The sequence below is a fragment of the Lissotriton vulgaris genome, chromosome 3_1, assembly GCF_964263255.1.
Source record: "Lissotriton vulgaris chromosome 3_1, aLisVul1.2, whole genome shotgun sequence".
In the NCBI taxonomy this organism is placed as follows: Eukaryota; Metazoa; Chordata; class Amphibia; order Caudata; family Salamandridae; genus Lissotriton; species Lissotriton vulgaris.
In genome coordinates, this window is record NC_141689.1 from 474,850,318 (window position 1) to 474,875,170 (window position 24,853).

The window sequence follows — 24,853 nt, forward strand, 5'->3', positions numbered from 1 at the left end:
ACGACTCTGCCCTGATGTTGTCCTCGTACGTGACGTCAGCGAGGTCACATAAGTCCCACCCTGGCACACCTACGTCATTTTAATCTTTTCCCCGTGCAACGCGGATCCGGCTCCTGCTCCTGGCCTATTTTGGGCCTTTCGCTTGCTGTGCGTTTGTGTGAACAGTGTGCGAATACCTTCAGGCTTTGAGTCGTGCTCGTCTTGTGCGCGCCAGATGTCGACGACGAATCCTCACCCCCTCTGCATGTGGAGTTTGGGAGAACACCACAACTCCACTGATTGTGAGGCGTGCCAGCAGATAAAACCGAAGTCCAGGAGGGAGCGCCGGATGAAACTTCTTTCAGCTCGCATGTTCAGATCGGCAGCTTCACCATGTCCGGCCCCTGCGGAAGATTTCAGGAATATCTGCCTCCATCTTCAACATCAGCCTTCTCCCAGGCCGCAAGAGCGTTGTTCGCCTGTTGCCAAGTGTTGCAGTTTGTCCCCGAGAGCTGGTTCCTGGCCTGTTGGGGGCACTGGCTCTCTGCGGGTGGTGCGGCCCCGCGTGTCGTCCCCCTATCCGCCCTTTCCCGGTGTGGGGACATCTAGCGCCCAAATTGAGACATATGCGGCGGCCTTGCAGGCCTCGCTGGCTTCTCCTCCTTCCCCTCCTGGGATGTCTGCGGATCCTTTGCAGTGTGCGGGGCCATCTGGGGCGTCGCTGATGGCTCCGGCCGCGACTGGCTTGGATCCAGGTTCAGAGGATGTGGTGCCGTTGGGGTGCGGCCTTTCGGGGGTCCCTCCTTCGGACCATGGCTCCTCTGCTTCACCGCAAACTCCTGCAGGAGTCCCTGTGGTGTTGCGGGAGGTCGCCAGGGCTCGGGTCGCATCCCGAGCCCCTTCGGGCCTCGGGAAAGGCGGTGGCCTCGCCCGAGTTGACGCCACTTAGGCGCCGGCGGCTACTGGCCCTGGTGGCGCCACAGGGGCTGGCGTAGGGCCGTTCTCATCCCGTCAGGGGCCGAGGCTGGCGGAGGACCCCTCGTCCCTCCCCTGGTCCCTTTCGCCCCTCCACGCAGGCAGCTGCCTTGTCAGAGGTCGGGTCGATGCCTTTCCAGCGCCGTTCGTTCGCCGCCCCGGCCCAGCCCCGGTCTCCTGCGCTGTGTGCTGTGGCGGAGGTCGTTCTGGCATCTCCCCTGGCATCGGACGACGATGTCCTGCCTCAGATTGTGAACTCTATGGCACCCGGCCGACGTCAGGACGTTGACTCGTCTTCGGACGCCTCTTCTTCTCCAGGGGTTCGGCGCTTGCTGGTTTCATCCTCACCGGAGATGGGCAGCCGCATCGTTGCTTTTTCCCCGACGTCGTCTAAGGACGGCTCCTCGCTGTCACCACGGCTGTGGTCTTCGCCGGAGGTGCCGCATGTCCCCCACTCCTCCGTCCCTCTTCCTCCTTTTGGGACCTGGCCCTTCGTTCCTCCGGTTGGCTTGGGGGAAGGCCGTCTTAGCTTGCAGCCGTCACCTACTGAGGAGCTGCTTTCTCCACCGCGGGGCCCTACGGAGGTGGGTGCTGCCTTTGCTCACGCTGTTTACACAGCTGTGGGAATTTTGCGCATGGGTTATCCAGCTGCCCATATCACCGCAGATCATCTTCTGGAGGTCCTCCAATAGGGTTCTGGTGGTAGAGAGCTGCTGCTTTCCTTCGAGTGTTCACTCCATTCTTCTCTTCTGGGGGCTTGGGGCCTCCCCGCCACTCCACTGGGGGCCCAGTGCCCCAACACCTTCTGCACCGCCACCATCCTGCACCGCGTGATCCGGTGTGTTTTTTCCTCCACCCTTCTACCAGGGGCCCTCTTTTGCAGAATGCCTTCCCCTCTTTACCACTGCTGTTCTCTCCCCATTGCAGGAGGCCCGCTGGCTTGACTCCTGGGGGTGCAATATTACGGCCCTTAACACTCTGTGTGTTTTGGCTAGGGCCACTTCTTCCTTGTGGGTCTCGGCGGAGTCCCTCATGTCTGCCGCTTCTCAGGAGGGTGCCTGTGTTGATCTGCAGCACCATGTGTTGGATGGCCAGGAGCTGGCGTTGTTTATTCTTCGCTCCCTTGGTCGTACCATGGCTTCTTCGTTCGCACTTCATCGCCATGCCTTACTTCGGGACAGTGTGTTCCAAGAGAACGTTCGAGAACAGCTGGTGGACCTTCCTTTCAATGGTGCTCTTTTGTACCACACCCCTGCGGACTCGGCCATTCAGAGTTTCTTGGCGGGGCTTCGGCCTCCCCCCTTCCTCCTCCGCCTACTGCTCCTCCTCCTTCTTCCCCTTAGTGACCAGTGAGTTGATCTGGATTTTGGAGGGGTTCTTCTTTTGGGGCGGGTCGCCCCTGTATGTGTGTTCTGTGTGATTACTGCGCATTCAAGTTCTTTGGTTAGGACTGTGGTGCTGTTGGCTGCTGGTCCGGCCCCCTCTTTTTGAATTGTGATTTTTGGCTTTTGCTGAGCCTTGTTGGCCAAGCGATTAGACCTTCTGTTATTCTTATTGGCTGATTGGCAAGCTGACTGCAGGTTCTCTGCGTGTCTTTTCTGTTTTTTCTCTGCGGCGGAAAGTTTTTCCTAAGAGGGTTCCCATGTTTTGGGATGTAACATGCCCTGTGTGGGGTTCTGGTAACAATTATATAGCTCTGTCATGTGCTGGGGAGGTGTGGTCGCCTTCGGGTCTCTGCTCTCCCAGGCGTCACGGTATGTCGCAGGTGCGTTCCTCTTGCTGATGGTTTTGTAATGGCTCAAGCTGAGCCACGGGCTGTCCTTCTCCGGGGTTGCTGCCTTGCTAGCCTGGTCTGACCTGCTATCTGCGGCCTGGTTCCACTCCTTTTGCTGTTTAGGCTGTGTGTGCGGACTTCTCCCTTGGGGTGTGTCCGGGGCCTTCTTGGACTTCCTGGCCTCTGTCTTCGGCTGGCATCTGGCTTGTCCTGGGTGCACCATTCTGTGCTGTTGTCTGCGGGCTGTGCCTGTGGTGCCGACCTGCTGTTCTTTTGCATCACTGTGCCTTCTGGCACTTTAGCAGGACAGTCGTCCTTGCCTTGTCCGCTGCTTGAGGCTGGGGTGTGTTCAACCCTCTTCCAGTGGGCCCTGTCTTCAGTTCTCCCTCTCCTCCCTGGGGTAGCGGTGGTTCTGGAGTTTCTTGAGTTTCTTGTGCCTCCTTGGGTGCTGTCTGTTCCTGCGGGGTGTTGGGCGGTTCCCCTGGGCGACCTCGAGCTACCCATCTGCTCCGCCTGCCTTATTGCCGGAGGCGCCATTCTGTCGGAGGTGCCGTTCTGTTTGGCCATTGCCTTCCGGCTGTGATAGGCTCGGCTGCCCTCTTCACTGGGCAGATTGCCTCAGATTGTGAACTCTATGGCACCAGGCCGACGTCAGGACGTTGACTCGTCTTCGGACGCCTCTTCTTCTCCAGGAGTTCTGCGCTTGCTGGTTTCATCCTCACTGGAGATGGGCAGCCGCATCGTTGCTTTTTCCCCGACGTCGTCTAAGGACGGCTCCTCGCTGTCACCACGGCTGTGGTCTTCGCCGGAGGTGCCGCACGTCCCCCACTCCTCCGTCCCTCTTCCTCCTTTCGGGACCTGGCCCTTCCTTCCTCCGGTTGGCTTGGGGGACGGCCGTCTTAGCTTGCAGCCGTCACCTACTGAGGAGCTGCTTTCTCCACCGCGGGGCCCTACGGAGGTGGGTGCTGCCTTTGCTCGCGCTGTTTACACAGCTGTGGGAATTTTGCGCATGGGTTATCCAGCTGCCCATATCACCGCAGATCATCTTCTGGAGGTCCTCCAATAGGGTTCTGGTGGTAGAGAGCTGCTGCTATCCTTCGAGTGTTCACTCCATTCTTCTCTTCTGGGGGCTTGGGGCCTCCCTGCCACTCCACTGGGGGCCCAGTGCCCCAACACCTTCTGCACTGTGCGGACTTCTCCCTTGGGGTGTGTCCGGGGCCTTCTTGGACTTCCTGGCCTCTGTCTTCGGCTGGCATCTGGCTTGTCCTGGGTGCACCATTCTGTGCTGTTGTCTGCGGGCTGTGCCTGTGGTGCCGACCTGCTGTTCTTTTGCATCACTGTGCCTTCTGGCACTTTAGCAGGACAGTCGTCCTTGCCTTGTCCGCTGCTTGAGGCTGGGGTGTGTTCAACCCTCTTCCAGTGGGCCCTGTCTTCAGTTCTCCCTCTCCTCCCAAGGGTAGCGGTGGTTCTGGAGTTTCTTGTGCCTCCTTGGGGGCTGTCTGTTCCTGCGGGGTGTTGGGCGGTTCCCCTGGGCGACCTCGAGCTACCCGTCTGCTCCACCTGCCTTATTGCCAGAGGCGCCATTCTGTCGGAGGCGCCGTTCTGTTTTGTCCATTGCCTTCCGGCTGTGATAGGCTCGGCTGCCCTCTTCACTGGGCATTACCGGTGGGGGTTGAGGGGTTTGCCTTCACTCTACCTCTTTTCCTTGGAGTCTCTAGGTTGCGCTTCTTCCTAGGTGCTTCTCTTCATAGTTTGGGCCTTGGGGCTCCTGGTGGGGATTTTTGATTCCTTGAATGGGTGTGGGGAGCTTTGGCCTCCTTTAGCCTTGCCCTTGTTTCTTCTGCTGCTTGACAGCAGGCTGCCTCTCTTCTTGTCTTCCTGCATCTCCTCGGGGGTTGGGGGTCTTCTGGAAGCAGGGGTTCCCCTTGCCTGGGGGGACAGGGTTCTTTTTCCGGTCCATTGGCCTCGTCCCCTGTGGGACACTCTATTATGCCCAGGCTGGCGGGGTCCTCTCGCAGACCCTCCTCCCCCTTGGGTATGGCTAGGATATCTATTCATTGTTATTGATTGGGGTTGTAGTCCTGTTACATGTTATCAGGACATTTTTTCATATGATCTTTGTCTCTAGGGGGGGCTATTTCCGTACTGGTAGGGTTGCTGATCAGGGCGATGCTCTGTTCTTATTCTTTTCCCTGCCCTTAGGTGCTGCAGTGTCTGCCCCTTATGGTGTTGTTCCTCACCATTCCTTTTAAATGTTTCTGCTCTTACGACAACTGTTCCTATACTGTTCCCATACTGTCAGAATTTTGTCTGATGGCTCTGCGTTGTAGCGCGGAAAAGTTCTCAGAAGAAAACTGACGTAGGCGCGCTGGGGTGGGACTTATGTGACCTCGCTGACGTCACGTACGCGGACAACGTCAGGGCAGAGTCACGTGATGCAGACCCCCCGGCGCGCAGGGATGCTGGGAATTTTTTATTACAGATCCAGTCTCACGCCTTGGGATAATTCTACGTTAAGGAATCTGCGGCTAGAATCGTCTCTACCAGAAACATTGTTACCAAAGGTAAGTAACTCGTACTTGTTTGGCCGGCCATCTCTAGCCGACCAAAACACACATGCGCGCTTAGGTGTCTCCAGTCCGGCTGCCTTGGGACAGGCTGGAGAAACCCCCCACCGACTCCCTGGCCTGAATAGGGCATTTTTCTAGCCCGCTCAGGCTAATCCCCCTGGCGGACCCAAAGGACCTCAAGAACTTCCGACCCATCTCCCCCCTCCCGTTCCCGGCGAAAGTCATTAAGAAGATAGCCAACAAACAACTAACCCACTTCCTGGAGGAGAACAAAGTCCTGGATTCCTCCCAACCCGGCTCCCGCAGTAATCACAGCACAGAAACCGCCCTCATCGCTGCCACCGACGACATCAGGACCCTACTGGACAACCGCAAAACCATGGCCCTCATCCTCCTGGATGTTTCAGCCGCCTTTGACACCGTCTATCACCACACCCTGCGCATACGCCTCCACAATGCAGGGATCCGAGACAAGACCCTGGACTGGATCACTTCCTTCTTGACCGGCAGAACCCAGAAAGTCCGCCCCCCCCTTTCCGATCCAAAGCCACCACGATCAACCTCGGCGTGCCCCAAAGATTATCCCTCAGCCTGACCCTTTTCAGACAAGACAGAGGTCCTCATCCTTGGTTCCACCCCCTCCGCATGGGACGACTCCTGGTGGCCGACCACTCTGGAAGCCCCCCCAACTCCCACCAACCACACATGCATGCAACCTGGAGTGCATTTTGGACTCAACTCTCTTTATTACCCAGCAAGTCATTGCTGTTTCCTCTTCCTGCTTAACACCCTTCGCATGCTCCGCAAGATCTACAGATGGATCCCCACTGAAACTAGAAGAACAGTCACCCAAGCACTCGTCAGCAGCAGGCTGGACTACGGCAATGCCCTCTATGCAGGAATCACAGCTACACTCCAGAAGCATACAAAACGCCTCAGCATGCCTCATCCTCGGTCTCCCTCACCACAGCTACATCCCCACCCACCTGAGAGATCTCCATTGGCTCCCGGTCAACAATATGATCACCTTCTAGCTCCTCATCCACGCTCACAAGGCACTCCACAATGCCGGACCAGCATACCTTAACGAACGACTATCTTCTACAACCGACAGCTTCGCTCCACTGACCTCGCCCTCGCCACCGTCCCAACCATTCAACGAACGACCACCGGCAGTAGATCTTTCTCCCACCTCGCCGCCATGACTTGGAACACCCTCCCAGCCACTTGCGGCAGACCCAGGACCTGCTGACCTTCAGGAGACTGCTCAAGACCTGGCTGTTTGACCAGTAGCTGCTACCCCCACCCCCTCAGCGCCTTGAGACCCTCCTGGGTGAGTAGCGTGCTCTACAAATGTTTTGATGGATTGATTGATTGATTAGCGCTTTGAGAAGGTAGCCAAACCCACCAGCAGTTACAGAAGCAACGCTTAGAGGGATTTTATGCTGTGTCCATGGCCTCCCTAAACAGCAGCGTCTTGAGTTGTTCCCTGAAAGGGAGGAGTGCGGGTTCCTTGTGGAGATTTTCAGGCAGACAGTTCTATAGTTGGGGAATTAAAACAGAAAAGTCTCTACCGCCATTAGTTGTGGTTTTGAACCGAGGGAGGACCGGGAGGCCTACCTCGGATGACCGAAGTGAACGTCCTGGCACGTAGTGGGGGGGGCTATTTCCGTACTGGTAGGGTTGCTGATCAGGGCGATGCTCTGTTCTTATTCTTTTCCCTGCCCTTAGGTGCTGCAGTGTCTGCCCCTTATGGTGTTGTTCCTCACCATTCCTTTTAAATGTTTCTGCTCTTTCGACAACTGTTCCTATACTGTTCCCATACTGTCAGAATTTTGTCTGATGGCTCTGCGTTGTAGCGCGGAAAAGTTCTCAGAAGAAAACTGACGTAGGCGCGCTGGGGTGGGACTTATGTGACCTCGCTGACGTCACGTACGCGGACAACGTCAGGGCAGAGTCACGTGATGCCGACCCCCCGGCGCGCAGGGATGCTGGGAATTTTTTATTACAGATCCAGTCTCACGCCTTGGGATAATTCTACGTTAAGGAATCTGCGGCTAGAATCGTCTCTACCAGAAACATCGTTACCAAAGGTAAGTAACTCGTACTTGTTTGGCCGGCCATCTCTAGCCGACCAAAACACACATGCGCGCTTAGGTGTCTCCAGTCCGGTGCCTTGAGACAGGCTGGAGAAACCCCCCACCGACTCCCTGGCCTGAATAGGGCATTTTTCTAGCCCGCTCAGGCTAATCCCCCTGGCGGACCCAAAGGACCTCAAGAACTTCCGACCCATCTCCCTCCTCCCGTTCCCGGCGAAAGTCATTAAGAAGATAGCCAACAAACAACTAACCCACTTCCTGGAGGAGAACAAAGTCCTGGATTCTTCCCAACCCGGATCCCGCAGTAATCACAGCACAGAAACCGCCCTCATCGCTGCCACCGACGACATCAGGACCCTACTGGACAACCGCGAAACCATGGCCCTCATCCTCCTGGATGTTTCAGCCGCCTTTGACACCGTCTATCACCACACCCTGCGCATACGCCTCCACAATGCAGGGATCCGAGACAAGACCCTGGACTGGATCACTTCCTTCTTGACCGGCAGAACCCAGAAAGTCCGCCCCCCCTTTCCGATCCAAAGCCACCACGATCAACCTCGGCGTGCCCCAAAGATTATCCCTCAGCCTGACCCTTTTCAGACAAGACAGAGGTCCTCATCCTTGGTTCCACCCCCTCCGCATGGGACGACTCCTGGTGGCCGACCACTCTGGAAGCCCCCCCAACGCCCACCAACCACACATGCATGCAACCTGGAGTGCATTTTGGACTCAACTCTCTTTATTACCCAGCAAGTCATTGCTGTTTCCTCTTCCTGCTTAACACCCTTCGCATGCTCCGGAAGATCTACAGATGGATCCCCACTGAAACTAGAAGAACAGTCACCCAAGCACTCGTCAGCAGCAGGCTGGACTACGGCAATGCCCTCTATGCAGGAATCACAGCTACACTCCAGAAGCATACAAAACGCCTCAGCATGCCTCATCCTCGGTCTCCCTCACCACAGCCACATCACCACCCACCTGAGAGATCTCCATTGGCTCCCGGTCAACAATATGATCACCTTCTAGCTCCTCATCCACGCTCACAAGGCACTCCACAATGCCGGACCAGCATACCTTAACGAACGACTATCTTCTACAACCGACAGCTTCGCTCCACTGACCTCGCCCTCGCCACCGTCCCAACCATTCAACGAACGACCACCGGCAGCAGATCTTTCTCCCACCTCGCCGCCATGACTTGGAACACCCTCCCAGCCACTTGCGGCAGACCCAGGACCTGCTGACATTCAGGAGACTGCTCAAGACCTGGCTGTTTGACCAGTAGCTGCTTCCCCCACCCCCTCAGCGCCTTGAGACCCTCCTGGGTGAGTAGCGTGCTCTACAAATGTTTTGATGGATTGATTGATTGATTAGCGCTTTGAGAAGGTAGCCAAACCCACCAGCAGTTACAGAAGCAACGCTTAGAGGGATTTTATGCTGTGTCCAGGGCCTCCCTAAACAGCAGCGTCTTGAGTTGTTCCCTGAAAGGGAGGAGTGCGGGTTCCTTGTGGAGATTTTCAGGCAGACAGTTCTATAGTTGGGGAATTAAAACAGAAAACTCTCTACCGCCATTAGTTGTGGTTTTGAACCGAGGGTGGACCGAGAGGCCTACCTCGGATGACCGAAGTGAAGGTCCTGGCACGTAGTGCCCTAGACGCTCCTTGATGTAAACCGGGGCCTGGCCATTAACAACTTTATGGGCAATGCAGAGGCCTTTGAACTTAGCTCTCTGTTTAATGGGGAGCCAGTGCAGCTGTTGCAGCAGGTGGGTAGTGTCAGCTCGCCTGGGAAGCCTAAAGGTCAGTCTAGCTGCGTCATTCATGGTCACCTGCTGCTTTTATGTCTGCATTAGAATCCTGCAACTTAATGTGCTTATTTAAATACTGAATTCACTGAATCTTTTTACGTAAGGCAATCTGCTTTGTTGACTCTATTTTGGTTTATCAAATTACATGAAGCACTTGTAAATATTTCAGTAAATCTGGTCACTTTCGATTTTCAGTGCTGTGCTTTCATTGGCATATAGTTGTCAATAATCTTTAAACTATGCCTACCTATTGCATATTCAGGGCCGGACTGACTACCGGGCGTTTTGGAATGCTGCCGAGCTGGGAACTGAATTCACTGCGGTGGGGGCTGATTTTGTTGATGGAGACCTGCGTGTGCTTGTCCCCATCAACAAAATCAGGCCCCAGCTCAGCAGCATTCCAAAGCACCTAGTAGCCAGTCCGGCCCGGTGCATATTGCTTTTTAAGTTTGGCCGGACAGATTATTCGAAGCATGCTAGAGGGAAACAAGACCTCTGGGGTTCCATCCAATTCTTTTAATGGAAACATTGTGAAATCACTTGCAATGACTAGCCGTCCTAATGACCCCTGACTAATAACTTAAGTACACAAAGACTGAAAGGTCATGTTATAATGAATACAGATTATTTCATATAAAGTTCTGCTTAAGAATCGTGCGCAGGCGTTTTCAGAATCTGAAAATGTGAAGAGAAGCTGGCATTTTTCTATGGGCAAGGGGGCAACCCTACCTATACGTCAGTAAATTTGGTGCACTAGCAGTGGTTTGTGGAGGTTGCTCTGTCTCTGGGCCCCCTGAAAGGTGCCTGGAAGGGTCGGACTGAAAAGAAACAAACAAGTTATTGCGTTTCTTTTCAGTCCTGGGCCTGTAAGGTGTCAGCTAGGAGCAGGCTGCAAACTGCAGCTGCTTTAGAAAGATACACTGCACCGATATGCTGGGAGCACATGTTATCACTTAACTGTTGCACTGTGACCACCCTAAGCAGTATTGTTAGTACTCACCACCCAAGCATTCCAGACAAGGTTACCTACAGAAATGTCAGGAAAACTCTCAGTATTAAATTCTTCCACCTGACTAATGAAGTAACATTCAAATCATCACATGCTCTTCAGCACAAAAGAGATAACTACAGCAGTAAGTCCACCCCAACTCAAATTACACTATCATTCAGCTATCAATTTAAAATTAGTTTTAGAACTGCAATATTTTATCTTTGACAGCATATTAGTTGTTGAAAATACACATATTTTCCTATCAAATACCACTTTTGGACAAACAAACTCAATTTACCAGAAGTAAGACCTTTTCTGAAACCACGAAGTATGCCTTTAAAATATCAGTTTTCATGTTTAGAAAAATGTGAAAAACAAGGACCCCCTGAACAATAATGAGTTCAACACCTAGGACATGGAAAAAAATATATGTGCATAACTTCCTAGGCAATTGATAATGGAAACAGGAAGGCAAGGGAAACAAACACAGTAACTAGTTTAAAAGAGACATGTTCATTTTAATGCATATATAAAACCATGATAATCATTACTTAGAAAAAACTAAAATATCAATACACAATTGGGCAATAAATAAAAAATTCAAATTCATTACAAATTACAGAATCAAACAATTTTTATCTTTAGTCAACAAGTGGCAATAAAACTCGACGCGCGTTTCGGCCTGTCCAACGCCTTCCTCAGGATCCACAAATTATCTGAATAAACATATAAAAAATACAAAATACAAAAATACAATATCAATATACATAATTAATACAAACAATCAATACTATTGACATAATCAATTTCTAAAACATAATATCACCAATATGTACATCCTAGTTACAACTCTTTATAACTCGTTTCACCTCTATTAAATTCAAGTTTCCATTTTACAAGGATGTTTGTATCTGAGTACTCATATTAGTAAAGACACTCCCAAGGAGGTAGGACCTCTGAGTGCTACTTTGAGGGTGCTGATGAGCTATCAGTAGATCCCGAGCTACTTCTTGGAGACCCCAGATACAGACGGAGATTTTTTAATTGAAGAGAGAGAAGTCTCTGGTTTTATAAAGAGTACGCTCTAGAACAACTGGAGTCAGACCAAAATGTGATATCTCCTTTATCGCCAAGCCAACTAAAATCATGCTTAAAACATGTTTCTAGACACTTAAGCCATCATCTGGATACTGTTTCCTGTAGTCAAAAAAGGGATATGAGGTTTTACTAAAATCTGCTATTACAAAACACCTGCAACCATATCTGGAATGGAACTTTTGGAGTTTGTTTTCACTTTAAGACTGGACATGTTCCGTTGAATGTTTTAACTTCTAAATTGTATGGTACCTCAAATGTTTGTAATCTATGCCAAAATGAAATTCAGTATTTGAAATATGTCTTATTTGTTCGTCCAGCTTTGTTGTTGACAAAAGTTGTCTCTGTTTTATGTGGACCTCCTAGGAGTTCCAAAGCATGAAATTAAAACCTTGAAACCTTGAACACTGCTAATGCTACAGTAGTCATCACAATAATTAGGTTCCATATATTCTGTACTAGGGTAGTCTATATTAAAAAACTGTAACTACAGAATTGTACTCGTCGTGACTCCGGAAGAGCTGGGGAAGGAGGGCCCCATCTACACGTTTCCTGCTGAGCCTCCATGCAGCCAGTGCCTGTGCCATACCCATTGGGATGGCCTGTGAGACCCCTGTCGGTTTTGTTTGCACTGCTAGGTTCATCAGCTGTAACTCTCAGCTTTGTGGGCCAAAAGAGGTCTACTGTGTGTGTCCAAATACTGGCACACATCCGGCTGATGTGTAACAGGCGGGTTTAAGTTAAAAGTTGAGAAATACTGAATAGGAATGTTATGAAAAGTTGTAAATTACAGAGTCTCACCATGGCAAAGTATCAGTTTCCCATTTACCCCTCTTGTGGTCTCATATTCTGCTGACAACGTTCCCGCTTGACCCAATGAACACTAATAGCGGTTACTATACATCCAAGACCCAAATTTCCATCTTTAATTTAAATAGCCTTGTAGTTCTTGTTTACGCAGCTAATGATGGCTATCCGTGCCTGTTTACTGGACTTGCACAGGCACCGATGCTCAGACACTCCTTTGCTGTCTGTGGCTCATGCATCTGAAAAGCAGTGCCCACTGAGTACAGTGGTTTACGCATTATTTCACTCTGGCCAGCTTTGTGCTATTTGAATCTCAAATAAATGAATACCCGCCGTGCAGTTGACGTGTACAACTATTTTATGCTGAAAACTTTATAGATTTAAAGAAGCCCTGTAAACAGCCTGAGCAATAATCTGTAATCCATTGTATGTGTTTTATCACTACCTTCGTTTTCGGCCTCATAGCTCCGGTGATAAGAAGCAAAAGTATTATTTGCATTCAGCCACAAACTTACTTTCAGAAAAGGTGGTGGCGTTTGTGTTCCTACGCAATGCACTAGGTGGCAGTGTTTCTCCTTTTACATTCACCATCCAATGTAATCAAACACCTCATGGGCACTCTTTTTTTTTTTAACATTGGAATTCCTGGCAGTTTACCCACCATGAAATTTTGGTGAAAAGGGACATTGGAGGCCCATAGCGGGCCCCTTTCCTCCAGCCCCCAGACATGGGACCTGAGGGGCATCTAAGAAGCCCCCCTACATATCACTGCACCATGTGGCAGGCACCGCATTGTGCCTGCCACGTAGTGCAGTGATATATGTAACATGTCAGTTTTGACATTGCGGCAGATGATGCAGCCAGCAGCACCTGCTGCAATGTAAAAGATAGGCACGGTGAACGCCATAGTGGCGGTCGCATTGTAATGCCTATCGTGGGGCTGCCACCTTGAAGGCCAGCAGTCCCATTCCCTGATTCGATAGCGGACGGACTGAAGTGCGTCTGCCTTCGTAATCAGCCCCTAAATTTGTAAACTTCATGGGCTCTGCTTCATGCAAAAACACTTTTAACATGTGCAGCCTTCTTTTGGGCCACTGGAGTTATGCAGCAATGGAGGCCAAAATTATGTTGCAGTGTTGACTAAATGATGCAACAATAAAAAGGCTGCAGTGTGATGCGGTGCATTTTATGATACTTTATTATTTTAACATATTTATACATACTAAAAGCCTCTGCAAAGCTTTTGCCTCATTAGTACCAGAGGGAAAGGTGACCAGTCAACCTTTGCAAAGGGCCCTGCACTTCACAGAACATAAGTCACATTTCATTTAGTAATTTTTGATCCGTTTGAGCTACAAAATTGTTTTGGGTCAAATTGTTAGATTATGCAGCAGATGATGTATTATGTGGCAAATATGATACATGCTGAGTTGCGCTATCCCAAACGTGGGTAGCAGCACCGGATGCACACAGTGAAAGAAAATTTCCAGCGAAGTAATTAGGGCGTTTGAAAATATTTTATTGCAAATCAAATTTTAACTTCATTCAAAATGTTGTATTCACATAATGAAATTGATACATCCATCTTCATTTCTTTGTTAATTCAAAAGATTCCCCATGAATTCCCAATGCATTTCGGGCTTGGGGCCCTTCATCAGGGGATTTAATTATACGGTATCAGTGCGGAGCACTGGCAGCAAAGTCGCCCTCCATATGCGATCGGCGGGATTATGTGAATACAACATTTTGAATGAAGTTAAAATTTGATTCGCAATAAAATATTTTCAAACGCCCTAATTACTTCGCTGGAAATTTTCTTTCACTGTGTGCATCCGGTGCTGCTACCCACGTTTGGGATAGCGCAACTCAGCATTTTACTTGGTCCTACAGTCCCTAACGGATTACCGGATAGCACCAACTAAACGTCAAAGACCATACTTTGAAAGCTCATAAACTTAGGAGTGCGATTGTCCTAAAACCACATCAGCAAATATGATACAGCCATAGTTAAGTTGAAAACATTTTTCCACTTAACTTAATTTTGCCCCAGCATTGTAGTTGATCAATTTATAAGTTCCCCAAACGCAAAAGTCGAGTTTGGGCACAATTTGCATTTTAAAAGAGGTCCTCCAATACAGGGCTACTTTTAAACTGACCTCAGGCTTCAGCAGTGCACACATGCAAACGCAGAAAGGGCTGCTGGCCTCTAAACTGCCATGCCCTATTATATTATAGGGACTTAAAGGTAGTTCTAATCTCCCTGCCCTATTATGAAATAGGGCCTTATAAGAGAGGTCATGCCAATCATAGGGGTACCCTAATACATAGTGCACCCTAGTGTATGTAGGTGTTTTACAGTATCTTTAAGTGTCTCTTTCAGAATAGCACTGGCCCTGTGCCTGTTCAGGCAGAGGCCAGGGTCAGTCAGAGTCAGGTACCACCAGTACCAGTCAGCAAAACGTTGGGGAGGGCACAGGATGGCTTTGCAACACTAAAGAAGCACAAACTCAGAATTTAAAACATAACACCATGGTTGGGGGGTTCTCTTTAATAATCAGAATTGATTTCTATCCTAATGAACCCATTTTCCAACTTTAGGATAAGGAAAGACTGGGGAAAAATCATAATTTTCTAATCTATACCTTGAAGTTTTCATGCAGCTCTTTGATATGGTTAATAGCTCACTGTTCAATGTTAGGATTTTAACTTATAAACTGCAAATACCAAAATAATCTCTCAGACAAAAGCAGTAACTCACTGACCAATTTACCTGATATGCATTTTGTGATCTGCGTGCTACACATTCTTTGCAGCAGGCATATTAACCCACTGTGTCTACCTTACCAAGAGTCAAAACTTCCACTAGACAAACCTCCGATCTCTCTCAATAAAGAACATTAATCACCAAAGTTATCTTCACATTTTTATTGTTGCCTGAAAATTGCTGGAGACCAGGAATGCAGCAGCAGGTACTTTTCAAATCATAATGCACTTGCAAATACGACGCCCCCACCCTAAGTCAGCGACCTATGTTTGCTTGGTGCAGCAAGATTCATATACATGGTTCTTTAACATTTGGTCTGATTACTATATGAATGTAAATAACAATAAAGCATACATGAAAACTGTGACAACATGCCTGCTTTTCTCAATATTTCACTTCGAAAGTATGCAATTGTATTTGTTTAACGGGCAGTGATTTGTATAGGGTCACTGGAAAGTTCCCAAGGTTGTCCCTGTCCCCCCCAGAATTTTTGTGTCTCCTACGCTCCTGAACAAAAGGTCTTAAGAAGTACAGTTTCTTTACAAACTGTAAAAAAAAACATTAAAAAATTATTATTTTATTACTGTCACCTTTCAACAATATTAACACTTTTCTTCATATATATATTTTTTACACTTTTTCTCTTCTAACAACTGTATTGCTATGGTTGACAAGGCACAACAAATGTAGTCCCACTGACAAATCGTATTTGGCGAGTTTTCGCTTCCTCAGGGCTCAAATGGAAAACTGATATTTGAAGAAATGTTCTGGCTAAACACATTTTCACAAAACACCATGGAATCCGTGGACTTAGAAAATACGTGCCTCAAGAAAAAATCTGGAGACATCTACCGCCTAAGGTGCTGACTAGTGACTAGGAGGGACGAGAGAGAGTTGTTTGGAATCCCAGATGATGACACTGGGCACGTGAATGTGTAATGATGGGACACCAATTATCCCGAGGTGGTTATTGCCAACCCCTTTATTTCGCATATTGAGCATTTTCTCTGCATCTTTTCCTTTTTTTGATTTAACTAACACTAGTCGGCACCTTAGGCGGTAGATGTCTTCAGATTTGTTTCTTGAGGCACGTATTTTTTAAGTCCACAGATTCCATGGTGTTTTGTATCAAATTAGGGGGATTGAATCCATTACGACCTTTAAATTTATCCCTGAGTCACTCCATTTTGTATATTTAAACATATTTTCAAACAGCCTTAGTTCTCTTTAATTAAGTTAGTTCTTCCTATTAGTCAGTCTATTGCTTTTCACATTTTCGCAAAGCGGATTCTTTTTTCCAGATAACACCTTGTAATCTTTTAAAATTTTAAATCAACTTCCGCCTTCCATGTCTCACCAGTCCCATTGGGTCCACAACATAACAGAGATGTGCTCAGCAGCGGTGGCTCCTCCATTAGGACGGAGGAGCATTGCCCCACTGCTTTCTCACAGTGCGAGAAGCAGTGGGGCAACGCAGTGCGAGAAGCAGAAACATAAAATGGTAAAACTACCATTTTATGTTCTGCTTCTCGCACTGTGAGAAAGCAGAAATGCTTGGTTGGAGGCAGCCTGCTCGAGGGCAGGGGAGGAGTGGCTTGCCCAATGCTGCGGGCCCACTGTTCGACTGACCAAACCTGTCATGCGCACTACCCCGTTTTCTGCATGCAGCCTACATGGAGAAAATGGCCTCCCCCATATTCACCTGGCTGGACGTCATCGCCACCAATCACAACGCTGCCAGTGCAGCGTTGTGATTAGCTTAGGGGAGGGGAGGGAGGCTGCCTGCGGGACCCGGCCAGTAGCTGAGAAGGCACGGGACCCGTGAGTAATGCCGGCCACGACTTGTGCTCAGAATCTTTCAAATAGAGCACCAGACTTTTACAATGTGGTCCCTCAGAATGGCTGAAGAGGGGTGTTACCCAGAAACCGGTCCCAAGAAGTTTGTTTGCGGTCCAGGAAAGACCTGGCTTGGCAGTTCCCATGAGGAATAGGGTCAAGACTAATTTGCATATGGATGGGTCTGTACTGGGGTGGCAAAGTGAGCTAAAGAACGATTATGGATTCAACCCAGATCTGTGACTGGGGGTGAGTGTCTGAAAAGTTTCAGTGCTCAGTCCATCATTTCCTTGTGTTTGCTTTGGTCGCCCTAAGTTGGTAGGGTATGCCCGGACGTGGGCCCCTTACCTACTTTGCCACTGGATTCAAGCTAGCCTGGCTGATGAGGGGTGTTTCCCCGAAAAAGGTCATAGGATGCTTGTTGCCAGTGCAGGGAAGACCTGGCCTGACAGTGGTGGCTGGACTGTTCCAATGAGGAACAGGGTGAAGACTGATTTGCATATGCCTGGGTCTGAACTGAGGTGGCGAAGTGAGCTAAAGAACGATGATGGATTCAACCCAGATCTGTGACTGGGGGTGAGTGTCTGAAAAGTTTGAGCACTTTGTCCATCATCTCCTTGTATTTGCTTTGTCTATCAGAAAACTTAATCACTATTTAATCCTCCATTAGTGTCTTCAAAGAGAGACAAATCATGTCCAAGTCCAACCTCGCTATTCACAAAAACTGCTTCCATGGTACAAAATTGCTCATGGATCCATCGTGTTGTGACCAGCTGTCTGGACAAAAGATCCTTTAAAGTGATCAACAGGGCCTCCGTGAATCCCCATCTGACATTATTCCAGTACCTGAGTGTGGCCTTTTCCATCGCCCTGTAACACCCCAGTGGCAGGATGGCATTCACCACTGGTCCTGAGACCCGTGCTCTCTTCTCAGGCTTTTTCCGTACATTGCCATGACTGGCTAGAGGATTCACTTCTGGATTTCAAATGTAATTGGCCACATTCCATACCTGAGCACAACAAAGCCATCATAACAAGCAAGCCAGTGGGCTGTGATGAGGCCATGAACCTGATTATCTCCTGGTGAGGAGTGAAGTCACTTCCTGGCTGATGATAGAGATTTCTGAATATATAATTTAGGTAGTTGTAGCCTGCGTATCCTCTGGTTAGACTCTCCAATGACTGCTGCTTCAAGCAGGTGGACTCATAAGTCATGTGACCTGTGAGCCCTATCCAAGATGGCGGTACAGGGCTGACCTAGGTATACACAATTGGTTGCACACCTCTTGGGGATTTGAACTTGAGGTGTTTCCTGAGGTTGTGCGTCATTTGTTCAGTTTTTGCCGTGTTCTCGAGTCCCTCAACTTTCTACCTGCTTTTAGTTTTGGTTGAGCTGTTCTTATTCAGAGGTTCTGCACAATGGTGCTCGAACAGTTTTCGTAGAGAGGGTATGTGACCTTACTAAAGCCAGAAGGGGCACAGCGACAAATGAGCTAAAGTATGCCATGCGGCTACTTAGTAAGGACAGGGGTGTCCATTGGCGCATTTTGAAGCTTATTTCCCCAGTACACTTCTAAATTCTGGCTGGTGGGATATCATGCATTGTACAGAGTACATTGATCAGTAAAATTACCACTTTGTGCAACTAAATCCCATGAAACTACTATGACTGCTAGTTTTGGTTTGGGATGAGCAAGACAGTAAACACTTTTCACAGTCTATGAATGTAAGTACTAATGACCGAGCTGAAGCACTGTGGTGTCCGAGTGTGAACTGACCCTGTGCTTGAGCAATCCATCTCTAAGTTAGCAGGTCCTGTCCTGATTTCATCCAAACATTGGTCCATGCAAATATGTGACATTGTTTCAGCCGAGATGCATGCTGTTGTTCTACCTCTGAAGGCACAGGGTCAAGGCTGATTTGCATATGGCCATGTCTGACATGGGGTGGTGTGGAGTGCAAAAAAAAGATGGATTTAGGCCCAGATCTCTGTACTGGGATGAATGTATGACATTGTTCTGCATTCTGGCCATCAACTGTTGTTTTAGCATTTGTCACCCCAAGTGGGACGGGAATGCTCAGACATGAGTCCCGTGCTCTCCACACCACTGGAGTCAAGCTATCCTGGCTGATGACGGTTGACAGCCAGAAACCAGTCCTAGGATGCTTGATTCCGGTCCGGGGAAGACATGACTTGGCAGTTCAGGCTGGACTGTTCCCATGAGGCACAGGGTCAAGGCTCATTTGCATATGGCCATGTCTGAACTGGGGTGGTGTGGAGTGCAAATAAACAATGGATTTAGGCCCAGATCTCTGTACTTGGGTGAATGTATGACATTGTTCTTCATTCTGTCCATCAACTGTTGTTTTAGCATTTGTCACCCCAAGTGGGACGGGAATGCTCAGACATGAGTCCCGTGCTCTCCACACCACTGGAGTCAAGCTATCCTGGCTGATGACGGTTGACAGCCAGAAACCAGTCCTAGGATGCTTGATTCCGGTCCAGGGAAGACATGACTTGGCAATTCGGGCTGGACTGTTCCCATGAGGCACAGGGTCAAGGCTGATTTGCATATAGCCATGTCTGAACTGGGGTGGTGTGGAGTGCAAAAAAACAATGGATTTAGGCCCAGATATCTGTACTGGGGTGAATGAATGACATTGTTCTGCATTCTGTCCATCAACTGTTGTTTTTGCATTTGTCACCCCGAGTGCGACGGGTATGCTCAGACGTGAGTCCCGTGCTCTCCACACCACTGGAGTCAAGCTATCCTGGCTGATGACGGCTGATAGCCAGAAACCGGTCCTAGGATGCTTGATTCCGGTCCGGGGAAGACATGACTTGGCAGTTCAGGCTGGACTGTTCCCATGAGGCACAGGGTCAAGGCTGATTTGCATATGGCCATGTCTGAACTGGGGTGGCGTGGAGTGCAAATAAACAATGGATTTAGGCCCAGATCTCTGTACTGGGGTGAATGTATGACATTGTTCTGCATTCTGTCCATCAATTGTTGTTTTTGCATTTGTCACCCCAAGTGAGACGGGTATGCTCAGACATGAGTCCCGTGCTCTCCACACCACTGGAGTCAAGCTTTCCAGGCTGATGACGGTTGACAGCCAGAAACCGGTCCTAGGATGCTTGATTCTGGTCCAGGGAAGACATGACTTGGCAGTTCGGGCTGGACTTTTCCCATGAGGCACAGGGTCAAGGCTGATTTGCATATGGCCATGTCTGAACTGGGGTGGTGTGGAGTGCAAAAAAATGATGGAGTTAGGCCAAGATCTCTACTGGGGTGAATGTATAACATTGTTATGCATTCTGTCCATCGACTGTTGTTTTTGCATTTGTCACCCCGAGTGGGACGGGTATGCTCAGACGTGAGTCCGGTGCTCTCCACACCACTGGAGTCAAGCTATCCTGGCTGATGACGGCTGATAACCAGAAACCGGTCCTAGGATGCTTGATTCAGGTCCAGGGAAGACATGACTTGGCAGTTCGGGCTGGACTGTTCCCATGAGGCACAGGGTCAAGGCTGATTTGCATATGGCCATGTCTGAACTGGGGTGGTGTGGAGTGCAATAAAACGATGGATTTAGGCCCAGATCTCTGTACTGGGGTGAATGTATGACATTGTTCTGCATTCTATCCATCAACTGTTGTTTTTGCATTTGTCACCCCGGGTGAGACGGGTATGCTCAGACGTGAGTCCCGTGCTCTCCACACCACTGGAGTCAAGCTATCCTGGCTGATGACGGAAACCGGTCCTAGGATGCTTGATTCCGGTCCAGGGAAGACATGACTTGGCAGTTCGGGCTGGACTATTCCCATGAGGCACAGGGTCAAGGCTGATTTGCATATGCCCATGTCTGAACTGGGGGTGTGTGGAGTGGAAAAAACGATGGATTCAGGCACAGATCTCTGTACTGGGGTGAATGTATAACATTGTTCTGCATTCTGTCCATCAACTGTTGTTTTTGCACTATCCAAGATGGCGGCACTGGGCTGACCTAGGTATACACAGTTGGTTGTACGCCTCTTGGGGATTTGAACTTGAGGCGTTTCTTGAGGTTGTGCGTCATTTGTTCAGTTTTTGCCGTGTTCTCGAGTCCCTCAACTTTCTACCTGCTTTTAGTTTTGGTTGAGCTGTTCTTATTCAGTGGTTCTTTACAATGGTGCTTGAACAGTTTTCGTAGGGAGGGTATGTGACCTTACTAAAGCCAGAAGGGGCGCAGCGACAAATGAGCTAAAGGATGCCATGCAGCTACTTAGTAAGGACAGTGGTGTCTAGTGGCGCATTTTGAAGCTTATTTCCCCAGTACACTTCTAAAGTCTGGCTGGTGGGATATCATGCATTGTACAGAGTACATTGATCAGTAAAATTACCACTTTGTGCAACTAAATCCCCTGAAACTACTATGACTGCTAGTTTTGGTTTGGGATGAGCAAGGCGGTAAACACTTTTCACAGTCTATGAATGTAAGTACTAATGACCGCGCTGAAGCACTGTGGTGTCTGAGTGTGAACTGACCCTGTGCTTGAGCAATCCATCTCTAAGTTAGCAAGTCCTGTCCTGATTTCATCCAAACATTGGTCCATGCAAATATGTGACATTATTTCAGCCGAGATGCATGATGTTGTTCTACCTCTGAAGGGCAGGTCCTCATAAAAAGTCCCTCACTATCTTGGACCAGAACTAGCTGGAATGTTATACTGTCCAAGAGGAGAGGCTCGCTCTGTCTTTCTCACTTCTCTCCTTTTCTGTTATTACCACTCAGAACGTCAAAGAAATTACATAATTCTGTTGATGGTGGTGTTAATAGAGGTCAGACATGCTATCGGACCCCTCTCCAGTCTGCAAACAAAATCCCCAGAACTTGAAAAACACAGACCTCATAATGGCCTCATGGAAATACTAAGGGGCAGATTTACAAGCCCCTTGCTCCACTTTTTAGTCACTTTTCCCATTTTAAAAATGACGCAAAAGTGGCGCAAGGGGCTTGTAAATCTGCCCCTACATCCTTTATTAGGTCTCGGCCTGCGTAGGCTGCACTTGCACAGTCTCGCCGGAGAGATCTTATGTTTTAGAGTGTGGGGCTTGAACCCGCCCCTCTTCTCCATTGGCTGGCGTCCTAAACCGAGGCCAGCCATTGGAGAAGAGGGGCGTCTGTCCGTTTAAGCCCCATCTTTTTGGGATTCTGGGGCGTGTTTTTTCATGTTCTTTCTCTCCTCTTCCCATTGGCTGGAATTTTACATTCCAGCCAATGGGAAGAGGAGAGAAAGAAAAACACGCCCCGAATCCGAAAATGACGCTACGTTTCATCAACGGTACAAAAGGGGGTGGTGGTGGTGATGGACGGAGCATCTGAATCAATCAAACACTCACACCCAGTCAAAAGATCTGGATTGAATCCATCACCATTCTTTAGCCCACTCTGCCACCCCAGTTCAGACATGGCTATATGCAAATCAGTCTGACCCTGTGCCTCATGGGAACAGTCCAGCCCGAACTGCCAAGCCATGTCTTCCCTGGACCGGAAACAAGCTTCCGAGGACCGGTTTCTGGCATTCCAGCCGTCTTCAGCCCAGCTTGCTTGAATCCAGTGGCAAGGTGAGCAAGGGACTCACGTCTGAGCATACCCTGCAACACTTATGGCGGCCAAAAGCGGTACAAAAGGGGATGGTGATGGACGGAGCATCTGAATCAATCAAACACTCACACCCAGTCAAAAGATCTGGGTTGAATCCATCATCGTTCTTTAGCCCACTCTGCCACCCCAGTTCAGACATGGCTATATGCAAATCAGTCTGACCCTGTGCCTCATGGGAACAGTCCAGCCCGAACTGCCAAGTCATGTCTTCCCTGGACCGGAAACAAGCTTCCGAGGACCGGTGTCTGGCATTCCAGCCGTCTTCAGCCCGGCTTGCTTGAATCCAGTGGCAAAGTGAGCAAGGGACTCACGTCTGAGCATACCCTGCCACACTTATGGCGGCCAAAAGCGGTACAAAAGGGGGTGGTGATGGACGGAGCATCTGAATCAATCAAACACTCACACCCAGTCAAAAGATCTGGGTTGAATCCATCACCGTTCTTTAGCCCACTCTGCCACCCCAGTTCAGACATGGCTATATGCAAATCAGTCTGACCCTGTGCCTCATGGGAACAGTCCAGCCCGAACTGCCAAGCCATGTCTTCCCTGGACTGGAAACAAGCCTCCGAGGACCGGTTTCTGGCATTCCAGCCGTCTTCAGCCCGGCTTGCTTGAATCCAGTGGCAAAGGTAGCAAGGGACTCACGTCTGAGCATACCCTGCCACACTTATTGCAGCCAAAAGCGGTACAAAAGGGGGTGGTGATGGACGGAGCATCTGAATCAATCAAACACTCACACCCAGTCAAAAGATCTGGGTTGAATCCATCACCGTTCTTTAGCCCACTCTGCCACCCCAGTTCAGACATGGCTTTATGCAAATCAGTCTGACCCTGTGCCTCATGGGAACAGTCCAGCCCGAACTGCCAAGCCATGTCTTCCCTGGACCGGAAACAAGCTTCCGAGGACCGCTTTCTGGCATTCCAGCCGTCTTCAGCCCGGCTTGCTTGAATCCAGTGGCAAAGTGAGCAAGGGACTCACGTCTGAGCATACCCTGCCACACTTATGGCGACCAAAAGCGGTACAAAAGGGGGTGTTGATGGTCGGAGCATCTGAATCAATCAAACACTCACACCCAGTCAAAAGATCTGGGTTGTGATAGAATTCACTTTATGATGCCCCACCCATCTCTAATTTTCCCATGTGAGTTAGCATCATGTGACTAACTGCTGAATTACCTATATGCACGTGTTTGCATTACTCTTGCTTGCTACATGATTATTCGAATATATGTGTAATGATATCAGTTTCCTTAGCTTAGCTCGTGTGCCTCCATTTTGTATATCTCCCTGTGTCTACGAGTCGCACTCGCTCATATGCCCCTCCCGTAGGAATAGAGAATTTGACTAAGACAGCAGTTTTCGTTTCTCAGCTAACTGTGGCCGAAACTAACAAGTCTCTTATCAGTACTGTTCTCATGCACCAGAGACGCTGAGGCTTAGCTCCGCGGCCTTGAGCAAAAGATAGCGATGTATCCCTTGCAGGTGCAGATGCCTTCTGTATGAGGACATTGTTCCTCTGTCTGGGTTTCAGTAATTTTCCAGAAGAGGCATACCCCAATGTACTGTACTGCATTATAATGTATTGCTGTGATGATGTGAGTCAGTCCTCTCGTCGCACTCTCAGGAGTGAGGTCGGACAGGGCCCTCTCATATGAGTGTGTGTGGCCTAATAAAAGACTATTGTTTATTCTTCTCCACTGTCCGGCTGACTTTCTACAGAGTTACTATAGGTGAGTGCGGTAAGTCACTCGAGTGGATTTGAGCCACGCTTATCAGATGGCGCCCGATTAGGGACCCCGCGATAAAGATCTTTCTCACCCGTAAGTGGGTAGCAGAAGACCGGGGACCCGTTGGTCGGCACGGTGGGTCCGGGTACCCATCTGATGCCGAGCTTGGTTCTCGCAGCGCTGCCCCACCCTGCTGATCGGGAGAGGTCCCGGCTCGGATCTTATGCCGGGGTCCAGAAGGCGGAACTCGGAGCTGACCGTGTTGGTCCTGGCAGCCGGAGGTGGAGAACGGTAGAGGTCGGTACCGCGTACGGAAGGTGAATGGTCCACCTGTGATTGTTTAAGGAGCTAGAGTGTTTCGGGAGACTAGGGTGTCTCCAGTGGTTTGAGGAGCCGGTGTGCTCCTGGGGCTAGTGTGCTCCGGGGAACTCAGAGTGCGAGCAGGCGCTCTGACAGACTTGACGAGGTTGGGAGAATATTTGGATGTATTTTTTGTAGTAATCCGACCGAGTGGTACTGTGGTGAAGGCGTGGCTCATTGCGGGTGGACTCCGGAACTTGCCCTGAACTCCTAGAGTGGTGGTTCAGTGGAGGTGAGTCCTGGGTCTCCTGTGATAAAGTGCGCAGTGACCCGTAGTGCCGCCCGGGGAGCGGATGTTTTCTCCATCCTCAGAACAGTTAGTGTACTGTTCGGTCTGCGGTAGGGTCCAGGTTCCCCAGGACTTGGTCGACGGGCCTTGTCCCATTTGGTAACATGTGTTTGGGAGGATTTATA